Raw genomic sequence first — 12,416 nt, 5'->3', positions numbered from 1 at the left:
AATATCTTACAAGTAATCATTTGATTTTCTGTTAGTCTGCTTCTTGTAGTTGCAGGTAACAGCTATATGACGTTGTGAGGTATTCACCAGGGAAGATGGCTTAGACATGGGTTTAAGTCAATAGCCAGCTAGCAACTACACTGGATGCTTGGGATCCCAGCATAGTCCTGAGCCTTTCTCAGGGTGAGCTTTTAAAGCACAAAAACCATGGATTGAAATACTTCAGTTAACAAAAACCGTTAGCCAAAAGCAGAACTAGAAATCTCACAACCAAGGTTAGCACACTTAGCGACTTTCCCATAGCTATGGCCCTTGTTTTAGTTTTGGCAGGAGGTGCTGTCTACAGATTGAGTTCTAAAGCCTGAATGGTACTCCCACCATGGAGCCGGCTGTGCTAAGGTCTAGGGCCCTGTTACAATGGTATATAATCAGTTTTTTAAAACTAAAGGAATGAGTACCACGACACATTTCAAAATCCAATGACTACAACTCATATGATTGTACATGCAATTTGACCAACTCCTTCCAGCTTCTGCCACTGACTTTCCTGCCATGACTGACTGCATCCTGGAACTAGAAGACAAAATCACCCCTTCCTTAGGCTGTTCCTATAAAGTGTTTTATCATAAGGACTGGAAAAGTGACTACTGCAGAGGTTAGAGATTTGGATTCTAGGACTTTTTACCTCATTTCTACATCCTGGAAGACACAAAAAGAAAGATGCTGTCACTGTCCTCCAGAATGAGCTGGTCCTGCCAGCGAGGCACGCTGTACACTTGTTACATTTACAGCATGTGGGGGCATCTACAAGTCAGTACTTGACCTCTAAAATATGCTAAAGTGGTGGCTCAAGCCCCTAGCCTGGAGTGCGGGAGAGCCATGTGACAGCTAGGGAGAATCTTGATTAAAAAAAAAAAAAAAAGTACTTGACAGGCAGGGGTGCCCTGTCCAATGGTATTAAAATACAACCCTCAGTATAGTTTAAAAAAAATTCAAGTGGAGGAAAATGAAGATTTCCTGACTTAGTGAAGATACCTTGCATTTAATGGCTTTTGTCTCCATGTCAAAAACCTTCATATAATTGTGTCATACGTCAGAAAAATTCTGTGAGTGACTTAGAAACCTCTCCTGGTTGCTCAAAGTGACACACAGATAGTAAAATAAATAATTTATAAAATTATATACTAGTAAAATATATAATATTTAATTTTAATATAAAATTAAAGTTCTTAAAGACTATAAATCATATTTTAAATATGTTTAAATAGGATATTAGATGCATATTAAAAGTATTTATATTAAGTGATATGATTGCATTGTTTTCTTAACACAGTTGTTTTCAACTGCAATTTACCCAATTTTTTCTTGTCTTGTCTTATTTCATTATTATTCAACTTCATTTCTGATATTTGACTCATAATTCACATATTTTAACAGTGTCACTTAATAGCAGATGATTAAGAAAATTCGTTGTATTAATTTGCATTTTACAATCATCACTTAGAAGAGCGGAAGCCATGTGTGATCTAGTAGGAGCCAGTTTTATGCAGCAATCATTCCAAAGACTTTGACTTTGGAATGAGCACCTACTTAAACACATCTCAAGATTTAAAACAATTTGTTTTCTGTTTGACTAAAAGCAATGATGACAGTGTGCATGGTTTTTGGAGGTCTTTTCTGTCCAGAAATAAAGGCCCCATATTCATTCTATACTCCACCTGACAGGAGGCCTTGTAAGCTGAAACATTTGCAAATGTGCTATGTGTAGTGCTATGTGTAGTTACTAGAACTGAGGTGTGCCAATGCTGTCGAAACACTGAGATATATTTAGAAGCTTTACAGAAGACTTTGAGGGAGGCAAGCAGGTAGGCCACCAGAGAGATGACCATCTGTATCTTAAGGGGAAGGAAGGGCTGAAATGGGCTGCAGTTGAATAACTGAAGATTAATTGACAAAACTTAACTCAAGACTATGATCTAATACACTGGGTTAGAAAAGGTCAAAGTTCTTGGCAGGTTAAAGTCCATTGGCTTTATCAGCAAGGCTGGGCCCAGAAAGGCAAGGCAATTATCAGATGAGGTGGTTATTGAGGTGCACTGAGGAATGCTTAATCCATAAAACAGCCTGATCAGTAGGGCCTGAGGGCTAGTTCTCAGCTAGTAGCAGCTACTAGTCCTCAGAGGTTATTTCAACAAGAGACCATATTTAGCTGGGTCCTTTTCTTTTTTTGGCAGTTTTAAGTGTTCCATGTTCTTTAACAGTGATGGTCCTACATCAGCACTTCCAGAACTGGGTCTGTGGATACAGTCAGCAGGTGTAGGTTCAAACTCACAGGTCCCATTTCTGTTTCTTTTCAGTTTAAAATAATTTTTATTTTTTATATTAATTACAGGTTATTTACTTTGTATTCCAGCTGTAGCCCCTCCCTCATTCCCTCACAATCCCACACTCCCTCCTTCATCTACTCCCTGTCCCTAAGTCCACTGATGGGGAGGTCCTCCTCCCCTTTCCTCTGAGCCTAGCCTACCAGATCTCATCAAGACTGGCTGCACTGTCTTCCTCTGTGGCCTGGCAAGGCTGCTTCTCCCTTGGGGGTGGGGGGAGGTCAAATCGCCAGCCACTGAGTTCATGTAGAGACAGTCCCTGTTCCCCTTACTAGGGAAACCCACTTGATGCTGAGCTACCATGGGCTATGTCTGAGCAGGGGTTCTAGGTTATATCCATGCATGGTCCTTGGTTGGAGAATCAGTCTCAGAAAAGACCCCTGTGCCCCGATATATTTGGTCCTTGTGAAGCTCCCATCCTTCCTCATACTGAAGGCCTCTACATTCACTAGCACCTTGTCCCTCTATTTCTGTTAGGTAAGAGGTAGCCCTTTTGGAGACCTTGGTGTGAACTTGTCAAGAGGCCAGGGGCTATTTTCTTTTGGCCTCCTATAGCTGGCTCTGCTTCACCCCCACCATCTTGGGCAAAGAGCCAGACCTATAAAGCCAGAAGTCTTGTTGGGGTTTAGTAGAACATTGCCTATTAAATATCTTAGAATCAGCATCACATTTGTACAACTATTTAAAATGAACTTTAGAAATGTGTACTTTGAGAATGGAACTCAGAAGTGCACTGAGAATGATACATTAGCAATGAAGAGGAGGTCTCTAGGAACATTTCCATTACCGTATCTTTATCACAGCTTTTATGATTATTATAATCTGATCTTAGGTCCCTAAAGGTTCTTGGGGGATGTCAGAAATTACAGCAAATTGATTCTCCTGTGTTGTTGGGCTATAAAATGTCATCTTTGCGATTCTCAACCCAAGTATCTGGAAATGAGATTGGGTGGTTTTACTTATGCCAGTCCCTGGGGAACAATGCGCGTATTGAGCAGGCAGACCAGTGAGGTTGTGTTTCTCACAATCCATAGAACAAACCTCTGAAAAAAACAGGAATTGCCCTGGCCAATGGGGAGACAGCATGTGGAGCTTAGTTTGATCATTAGCATCCCTGTAAAAAGTTGGACATGGCCCCAGTGCTGGGGAGGGAGGTGGAGACAGAAGCCAGTCTAGCTGAAAACAGGGGAGCTTCAGGTTTAGGGATAGACACTGTCCTAAGGACTCAATGCAGAGAGCAATAGAAAGAGACTGACAACATCCTCCTGTAGTAGAATATCATATGCACATGTGCATATACCACACACAACACACATGCATACAACACATGTACAAACAAAAGGATTCCTCTTTCCAGCATCTTTCAAGCACTAGAATGATTGACACAACTGTAGTGATCTCAAGTTGGTTCCCAGGTGCTGGTCTAATAACTATGCCAACCTTTTCTGCTCTTGTCAAACTTACCTGATACTACAGCTCTTCATGGTAGTCAACAAAAATTTTAATCTCCCTCTCTTTCCATGAAGATTCTCCATCTCTGTTCACACCATTCCCCTTCCTCCTCCTTTAAAAAGTAAACATTTTATCTCTTTCCCAAGGAGAACCAGCTGTTCGCTCCCATGAGACTTTGGTCTTATTCCACACCATCCTATCCCCTGCACTTCTGTGCCATCCTACCATAGATTCTACTCCATGTCATGAGTTACAGGTTGGATCTGGAATATTTCCCAATGAAACATGTATTAAAAACTTGATTGCCAGGCCCTGACACTACTGTGAGATTATGGGGTCTCAGGTAGGGACTGGAGCCAGAGATGTACCCTTGAAGGGCTATATAGACCCTGAGATGTCCTTCTTGCCCTCTGCAGCTCTGCAGGTAGCCTGCCTCAACACAGACGCAAAGCAATGGGGCCAAGCCACTATGGACAGAAGTGTCTGAAACTGTGAGCAAAAAGAGAATCCCCCTCCCCTCCTTTATCTCCTACATTCATTGTGCAATGTCATCTCATCCTACCCCACCACAGCCCATTCTCAACTCTCAGATCCTTAATGGGCCCTTTCCTCCTTTTGCATTTGAGCTCCCCAACCTTAAACACAAAATGAAAGAATTTGACAGTGTTTAATCTGCCCCTAGCCCCTGGAATTTGTGGCCCCTATCCTTTCTTAATCTGGAACTTGGCATCTATAGCTGCTTCACATGGCCACTGCTCTATTTCCTCACCACATGATGACCTTTCAGGTTCCTCACAGTCCAGTTTGTACTTCCCAAGTGTGGCTGCCACTCATGGCTCAGGTTGCCTGGATTTCTCTGCAGATAAGCCCTTTACAAATCCTCCATTTTACATCACCCTTTCTTGTTTCAGTTTACCTTTTGCTCTCCCACAAAAGATACATCAAAGAAATGCCTACATTTCCCCAAACTCTAATTTAGTATTTACTGTCTGTCTGCATGTGTCCAGAATTGTGACTGCTCCCTGTCTGGCTTCCTCTCCTCCACCCCGACCCCTATACACTGACATTAGACATTGGTCTTCCTCCACCACTCCCAAAATTGACGACAGTGAAATCCAAGGTATTTTATTCCTCTCATTTGTTGCTCTCCTCTGCTTTCTTCTCCTCCCCTCCCCCTTCCTATCCCTTTTCCCCTCCTCTTCCCTCCCATCTCCTTTCTTCCTCTTTGCTCCATTTCTTTCTTTTCTTTTTTTCATGCTGAGAATTGATCCCAGGGCTTCCCTCATGCTAGACAGGTTCAACCACTAAGCACATCTGAAGCCCTGACATATTTCTATAGTGCTGTAGTTTGGTGATCATTTTTTATATATGACTATCTCCACTACTAGCCTAAGTAAAACAAAGACTACTCTTTACTCACTATTTGGTATACAGGACCTAGTACAGTATTCTTCAACTCTTCACTAGAGGTTGATTGGGGTTGTAACTTAGTGGTTGAACTCATGCTTTGCATGTGTAAGACTTTGACTTCAGTCTCCAGCATTGGAAAAATAGTTGCATAATCAACAAATAGGAGTGATCTGGAATTTCTTTGTGAATACACCATCTATTCTAGACCAGTGGTGCTCAATCTGTGGGTTATGACCCCTTTTGGGGTCACATATTATACAGCCTGCATATTATTTACATTATGATTAACAATAATAGCAAAATTACAGTTATGAAGTAACAACAATAATTTTTTGGTTGGGGGTTCCCACACATGAGGAACTGTATTAAAGGGTCACAGCTTTAGGAAGGCTGAGAACTACTATTCTAGACAGTGCTAAGCACAGCTCTACTAAACAGGCTAATTTACTGTTTTTTTTTTTAATTTTAACTTTTATTAATTACACTTTACTCACTTTGTATCCCCCCATAAGCCCCCTCCCCTCCTAATGTTACCTTTCCTCCCCCTTCTCCACGAATGCCCCTCCCCAAGTCCACTGATAGGGGAGGTCTTCCTCTCCTTCCTTCTGATTCTAATCTAACAGATCTCATCAGGAGTGGCTGCATTGTCATCTTCTGTGGCCTCCCCTCAGGGGGAGGTGATCAAAGAGCAGGCCAATCAGTTTATGTCAGAGGCAGTTCCTGTTCCCATTACTATGGAACCCACTTGGACACTGAACTGCCATGGACTACATCTATGCAGGGGTTCTAGGTTATCTCCATGCCTGGTACTTGGTTGGAATATGAGTCTTTGGAAAACCCTCTGTGTTCAAATTTTTTGGTTCTGTTGCTCTCCTTGTGGAGCTCCTGTCCTCTTCAGATCTTACTCTTTCCCACTTCTTTCATAAGATTCGATGGACTTTGCCCAACCGTTGGCCATAAGTCTCAGCATCTGCTTTGATAGTCTGCAGGGCAGAGCCTTTCGAGGCCCTCTGTGGCAGGTTCCTAACTTGTTTCCTGTTTTCTTCTTCTTCTGAGGTCCATCCTCTTTGCTTTTTGGGATGGGGATTGAGCATTTTAGCCAGAGTCCTCCCTCTTGATTAGTTTCTTTAGGTGTACAGATTTTAGTAGGTTTATCCTATATTATATGTCTATATGAGTGAGTATATACTGTGTATGTCTTTCTGCTTCTGGGATGGCTCATTCAGGATGATCCTTTCCAGTTCCCACCATCTACCTGCAAATTTCATGATATCCTTGTTTTTCATTGCTGAGTAATATTCCATTGTGCAGATATACCACAATTTCTGTATCCATTCTTCAGTTGAGGGGCATCTGGGTTGTTTCCAGCTTCTGGCTATTACAAATAAAGCTGCTACAAACATGGTTGAGCAAATATCCTTATTGTGTACTTGAGCCTCTTTTGGATGTATGCCTAGGAGTGGTATACCTGGATCTTGAGGAAGCAGTATTTCTAGTTGTCTGAGAAAGTGCCAGATGGATTTCCAGAGTGGTTGTACAAGTTTACCTTCCCACAAGCAGTGGAGGAGGGTTCCCCTTTCTCCACAACCTCTCCAGCATGTGCTGTCACTTGAGTTTTTGATCTTAGCCATTCTGATGGGTGTAAGGTGAAATCTCAGGGTCATTTTGATTTGCATTTCCCTGATGGCTAATGAGGTTGAGCATTTCTTGATCATCAATTTTTTTTAAATTAATTTATTTATTATTTATACAGTATTCTGCCTGCATGTGTGCCTGCAGGGCAGAAGAGGGCACCAGATCTCATTATAGACGGTTGTGAGCCACCATGTGGTTAACTGGGAATAGAACTCAGGACATTTGGAAGAACAGCCAGTGCTCTTAACCTCTAAGCCATCTCTCTGAGGTTGAGCATTTCTTTAAGTACTTCTCTGCCATTCAATATTCCTCTATTGAGAATTCTTTGTTTAGCTCTGTTCCCCATTTTTTAATTGGATTACTTGGTTTGTTGCTTTTCAGCTTCTTTAGTTCTTTATATATACTGGATATAATTACAAGAAGATATCAGAAGATGGAAAGATCTCCCATGCTCATGATTTGGTAGGATTAACATAGTAAAAATGGCCATCTTACCAAAAACAATCTACAGATTCAATGCAATTCCCATAAAATTACCAACACAATTCTTTACAGACCTTGAAAGAAAAATTCTCAACTTAATATGGAATAACAAGAAACCCAGAATTGCTAAAACAATCCTCTTCATCCCTGATCTTAAGCTGTACTATAGAGCAGCAGTAATAAAAACTGCATGGTACTGGCATAGAAACAGAATGGTGGATGAATGGAACCGAACAGAAGACCCAGAAATAAACCCATACACTTATGGACACCTGATGCCAAAACCATAAAATGGAAAAAAGATAGCATCTTCAACAAATGGTGCTGGTCTTACTGGATATCTACATGTAGAAAAATGCAAATAGAGCCATACTTATCACCCTGCACAAAACAGAAGTTCAAGTGGATCAAAGACCTCAACATAAAACCAGACACATTAAATTGGTTAGAAGAAAAAGTGGGGAATACCCTTGAACTCATTGACACAGGAAACAACTTCCTGAACAGAACACCAACAGCACAGAGCAACAATCAATGAATGGGACCTCATCAAGCTGAAAATCTTCTGTAAAGCAAAGGACAGAGTCATCAAAACAAAACAAGTGCCTACAGATTGAGAAAGAATCTTCACCAACCCTCTACTTACTGTTTTTTTTAAATATGGTATTACTTTGCAGCCCAACCTGGCCTTGACCCCTCAGCTATTCTATTCCAGCCTCTTAATGCTAGGATTTCAGGCATATGCCTTCATGCCCAGCTTTAAACAAGGTTTTTTTTCCCCTCTCTTTTTCATGAGTCTCTTTTTCTAAAGCTACTGTCATCTGGACTCTTTTCATGATTAGCACCATTTTCCTGTTTGCTCCTGAATAGATCCCTTTTTTAAAACAAGATACCAAGAATCAGGAAATAGAGACCACAGAGTCCCAGAATGTATGAAAAGGAGAAAGCTAGCACCTGCATTATTCTTTCTGATAAGACAGAGTGTGAACAGATTGCTTAAGTCCCAGTTCACACTCCTTACTGCCATCATGAACTGCATCCTCCAACTGTAAATCACAATAAGCCTTCAAGTTGCTTTGGTCACATATTTTGTCACTTCAGTGAGAAAAGAACAGTTCAGTCAACTTTGGCCATTCTGGCATTCAGTCAAGGAGCAGTAAACAGATACAGCTTACTGACTGTATTAGGCACTGTGACAGACTCGAGAAGCAACTGGGAGCACGCTCTAGAGAGGAAGAGAGGTGATGAGCACTGACATTCATTGCAGTGAAGTGCTCTGCAGGCACAGGATCACAGAAGGTAAGCACCAATGCCCCAGCCTGGTCTGTGTGTGTGCCCACTAGTAAGAGAGGGAGCAGAGGAGTCAGGAGGCAGGGGGAAGCAGGAAGGGAGGAGAAGGAAAAAAAGAGGAGAGGACAAGAAAGAAGGGAGGATGAGGAAGGGAGAGAGAGGAAAAAAGAGAAATCAGGGAGGGTTGAGAAAGGGAGAGAAGTGGGGAGGAAAGAAAGAGGAAGACAGTAGCAGACAGACAGGAAGGGAGGGGAGAGGTGGATGGGGAGAAAGAGAGGGAGGGAGGAGGTAGAGTGCAGAATGGAGAAAAAGGCAGAGAGGGAGGGAGGGATAGGTGGAGGAGCCCACACAAGAGCACACTAGAGTTAGTGTCCTGAAAAACAAGCAAAGGATGTTACTGTGCAAAGACTGGCAGTGGCAGGTTTCCCCGGAAGGAAACAGGGGAAAGGGATTCTGAGCTCTGGGGACTGAGGCAACTTTCAAATGTGGCTAAAGATACAGGTGAGAGTGAGGATGTTATTATTTATTAAAAAGCATGAGGCTGGTTGACCGATATTCTCTGCAAGAAGTTTATTAGGAGGGAGGGGGAGCAGGACATGGGGAGAGAGAGAGAAAAGGGAAGGGGTGCCGAGAGAGAGAGAGAGAGAGAGAGAGAGAGAGAGAGAGAGAGAGAGAGAGAGAGAGAGAAGGAGATAGAAAGAGAGAGAGTGTAAGAGAGAGACCACATGTTGGGTTGGCCCTTTAAAGGGGCAAGGTAACCGTTCCTTCCAGGTGTGGCCACCTGGCTGGAGACACATGATGACATCATAAGTTGCTGGGTAACCCAGGATCAGGTTGCGTTCCAAAATACTAACAGAGGAGGGGAGCCCCTGACAGCACAGTCAAGACTTTTCCTTTATAGAACTCTCACCAAACACAATCAGTTTTACACATCTCAGAGCTCACCATTGCTTTCAACCAGCTCTCCCTTCTTCCCATCTGCTTTTAAGTGAAATCATCTTATCCTACTCTCCCAGTTCAAAGAAACATTTCTAGGGGAAAGTGCCCTCATTTCTGACACCTAGAAACATCACCTACTCGTTACTCTTGAGGCAGAGTCTTTCTTGCCTCTTTTATGAGTGGCTCTTGATCTTATATTAGAGTTGCATCTGCTTTTGGACACTCTGAGCTTCTTGAAGGACACAGGCAGGCTGTTCTCCCTCTAGCCATCTTTCCAGCTGAGCACAGTCAGGCCCATGGATCACTTCTCCATAAAGCTTTAGTAAACACTTCAAATTAGCATATAATACTGAAGATAATCCTTTATCTGGCAATAAGAAAACATGTTTAGTCAATGAGATTATTAAATGTACCTACGTGCTTGGAGGGCAGCTTTTGTTTAGGGCATTTAAAACATGTTGCGTAAGTAAATTCAGTAGTTTGAGGTTCATTTACCTTGCACAACATTCATAGTGTCCTACTGTTTTATTAAGGGAAAGTAAAGCTACTAGGGTCAGCATGATGGTCCAGTGAGTGCAGTAGTTTGAAAAATAAATGTATCCCATAGCCTTGGGCTTTCAAACACTTGGTCCCCAGTTGGTGGTATTGTCTGGATAGACTGAGAAGGTGTGGCCCTGCTAGAGAAAATATGTCACCATTTAAGCTTTGATGTTTTCAACAATGTATTTCTAAATAAAAAGCAACTAGTGGAAAGTTAGAACTTCTTAATTTTGTAGGAACTCTAGGCGTTTTTTTCCTGTGTATTTACTTGCTAATTATATTTTTATGTAGATAAAGATACAGGTGATTTGTTCATGCACATGCATACCCTTTATGAGTAGTTATGATATTAAATAAATACATTTTAGGAAAATTATTTTTCATCTATTTAACTTTAGTATTCTCTTAAAAAGTTCAAAAAACAAAAACAAACAAACCCAAAACAAACCAAAACAAACAACCCTAAAACCTCCTTTCCCAAGTGTTTTTTGAGGAGAAGTGATGAATTTCTGGATAAACTGTCTCAAAGTGAGACTGGAGAAATTTAGAGTATGTCCACCTAAAATACACTAAGGGGACCTTATCACTACTTCTGAGAAGCTGTGGACACGGGTAGCTGTGAAGAGCTACGCTTCAGAGCTGGGCTGTAGCTCTGAAGTAGAGTGCTTGCCTGGCATGCCAGGGCCCTGGTTTAATCCCCAGCAATGGGAGGGTGGGGATTTGCTTGCACCAAAGAATCTATGTTAACAAAAGAATCTATGAGTCATACAACCTTCCTTCTCTGATGCAGTCTATCCGTTCTGCTGTCTAGTGTCCCAAGTCTTTCCCTTACATCTCAGGATGCTGTGTCAGCGCTAAGCCTCTGGCTCAGGTGTGGCTCTTTTATCACTTAGCAAGCCTATTTGTTTCTTTAAACTGTGGGTCAGCAAAGGGCCCCAGAAGGGAGGGAGGGTGACAGTTTCTCTCCCCAACAAAGCAATGTTACTATATTCAGCTGCTATCCTACCTTTATTTTGGAGATGTTCAATATTTGAATAAGGTACATTTCCTCTAAGATTGCCATCATCCCTTACACATTCAGCCTCAAAACAAGTCTAATTGTGCACAAGCAGCACTTAAATACAGATGGTCTCCAAAGATGGCTGCAAAGCACGGCTCAGACACTTCTGAATTATTTAAAGCAATATGATTATCTTCTGGGAGGTAGAAAACTTTCCACCAGCTCCCTCCTGGTCCTCACCCTGCCTACTTGTTACTCAGTATTCATTTGTCGAGTAGTCTGGGTTGGAGATCATTTTGTTATCTGGTATTGCTCTCACTTGGTGTTCATGACCAATCTGCTTTAATCAGTAGAGGTGACCAGTACTAGCGGTATTCTTTCAGAGCACTGGAGAGACAGGTGTGACAGGGGGAGGAGCGCAGCTCTCCCTTGAATACCAGTTGGGGAGAATTTGCTTTAGAAAGAGAAATGCTTTATCCAGTTTAATTACCCAATTCAACGCTTCCATGGATCATATAAATTGTTCTGTCATTGCTTTCTGCCCGTGGATGGTGAGCACTGTTTCCACACTGCTGTCACATCCCATCCTTTTCTTAGTGTCACATGGGTCAGAGAGAGGGAGAGGTAGGCTAGAGACAGAAGCAGTGGCAGAGGATGGCTCTTGAAGCGCTGCAGCTTGGTGGAAGGAAAGCTGTGCCCACCCCAGGCCACACACAGGGGATCAGAGGGTGATTTTTAAATAGGATGGCCACTATTGGTATTTGTATAATCTTGGAATCTGTAACAGAACATTTAAACTTTAATATGTTGATCTACAATTACAATTTTTAGTTTTATTAAGTAGAAAAGCTGTGTCCACTTGTCTTCTCTGCAATGTCATCACCATCTACTCCTTGTCATGCTCAATTTTCTGAGGACAAAGGGCATGATTTGTCATTCCTCCTAAAAACCTGGAGTTGACAAATCTGTTCTTGATGTTTCCTCTAAGTACTAAGAAACAGCACTGGGGCTACCTCTGAATATATTCTTAATATCTTGAGTTGCTTAATGCTGCTTAGACTGATTGCCAAAGATGGATGAGCCTAATTGAGTTCTGGACAAATCCACTTGAGAGCTGAAGCCCTTCCCTTATAGCGTCTGATGACTCCTCACAAAAGGAAGCAGGAAAAATGGTTCTGTTTTGAACAAATCCATATGGAGCCAAGCTCAGGTCTGCCTTTCATTATGATTTGAGACTTAGCCTCATTGCTTCATTCCTACAGCCAGATTCTATGGAAACCCAC

Source organism: Meriones unguiculatus, chromosome 2, assembly GCF_030254825.1.
Source record: "Meriones unguiculatus strain TT.TT164.6M chromosome 2, Bangor_MerUng_6.1, whole genome shotgun sequence".
Taxonomy (NCBI): domain Eukaryota; kingdom Metazoa; phylum Chordata; class Mammalia; order Rodentia; family Muridae; genus Meriones; species Meriones unguiculatus.
The sequence above is the reverse complement of the archived record's forward strand: the minus strand, read 5'-3'. Positions refer to the sequence as shown.